Below are 1,874 nucleotides of genomic sequence, written 5' to 3' on the forward strand. Positions count from 1 at the left end.
CTTTTTTCACCATTGAATTTCATTTTGTTAGATAGGGAGTTTCAACCTTCAAGGTTCTTATGATTGCTCAACTGAACACATGACTGCAGTTTGGGCACTCAGCAACATGACTGTATTATGGCCATTTGCAGCATCTCATGGTCACATGAGCATGTTTTCAATGGTTTTGTCAAAAATCAGAATGTACTTTCAGTTTTTGGCAAAAGCACATCATAGTGAACAAGGGGGTTAGCTTAACAACCATGGCATTCATTTTATAGCTTTCACAGAAATGGTCATCAAATTGGGTCATTTATGTGATTGATTCAATTTATGGTTGCCATGACATATGACTTTATTGGAAGGCTCCATCATGGTTGTATGTCAAGGACTATCTGTAACCTAGTATTCATTATACCTTGTGTCCAGTTCTTGCTTTTCAGAAAGCTTTGCCAGGAGCTAATTAAATAGGATATTTGATATTGTATTTGGGGATAACTCATTTCTATTCCTATCTATTTGACCATTTCTTTTGTGGTTCCCTTTACTTGACAAGCTTCCAATTGAAATGATGTCTCCATCTTTTCTTTAATGTATATGCTACTCCAGCATTAATGTAATGATAGACATATGAAAGTCTTCAAAATGTATTTTGGTCTGTGCAGATCATGAATCAAGCACTTAAAAAATCTATATATTACATTATAGTTATGTTGTATTGTGTTGTATTGTGTTCTTCTATAGTTTACTATATTTTATTATATTTTAATGCCATCTACATGATTCTGCCTTGGAAAACAATCCTCAAGCTTCAACTGGTCCAGCAGTGGTGACCGTGCCTTGTGAGCTGCACTGGTTTTCAGTTTAGTTCCAGATATGATTCATGGTGCTGGCCATTAAAGCCTTATATGCCATAGGCCCTGATACATGATATATGAACTGACATTAGATTAAATGGATTCTGTGGAGAAACCACAATATTCTCATCCCCTAGGATGGGGACAACAGAATCTTCTCCTGCATCCTGGTCAAAATTCTTTGACTAATGGGATTCACAGCATGCCATCTCTGCTTCATTGGGTGGGACAAGTCAATATAATTGGCATGAGACAGTTCCTCTCCTCTCTCCTCTCCTCTCCTCTCCTCTCCTCTCCTCTCCCTTTTTTCCACTTTGCAAATTAAGTAGGGTTCATATTGACTTTAATTAGTGCCCAAAATATACTAGCTATGCCTACAAACAATTTGTACTATATATCAGAATAAACTATGAAATATACATATAATGCAGTGAGAGGTCTTTTGGAAAAGATAATTTTCCCAATAATTTTTGAACAAACATGGAAAGAGCATTAAACAGTTTTCTAACATTTAAGAATTTACATGAGACAAACTGAAACTATTTATTTCTAATCCTATAAATGAATGACTTCATCATAGGAGAAATAATCATATATTATGGCAAAAACTAAGTCTAAATAAGATTAACTATTGCTGGGAGGTCTAGTAGAGACAAAAAAACAATACAAATGTACAGTAAAACAACAGTGAGGTGTCAAAGGCAAGTGGACGGGACCTTTTGCTGCCCCTGTACAGGAGGGATTTGAAGTACAATTCTTTTTTTTTTTCAAGTATAAAATTTTTATTATTTTCATCATAAAAAAAACATCACAAATATTACACAATGCTATGAAGAACCCCCCACCCCCCCGGACTTCCCAAACCTAATCCCAGGCTAATATTCAGATATAAGTAAACAAGTATTAATATCTCTAACTCCACAAAGTGTATTATTCTACATGGATAGGTAAAATATATTAAAGAAGAAAAAGAAAAACAAATTTACTAAAAACCTAGATTATATTCCACCACTCTATGCTTCTTTTGAATATAAACAA

The sequence above is a fragment of the Protobothrops mucrosquamatus genome, unplaced genomic scaffold (genome assembly GCF_001527695.2).
Source record: "Protobothrops mucrosquamatus isolate PMUCROS unplaced genomic scaffold, P.Mucros_1.0 scaffold247, whole genome shotgun sequence".
Classification (NCBI taxonomy): Eukaryota; Metazoa; Chordata; class Lepidosauria; order Squamata; family Viperidae; genus Protobothrops; species Protobothrops mucrosquamatus.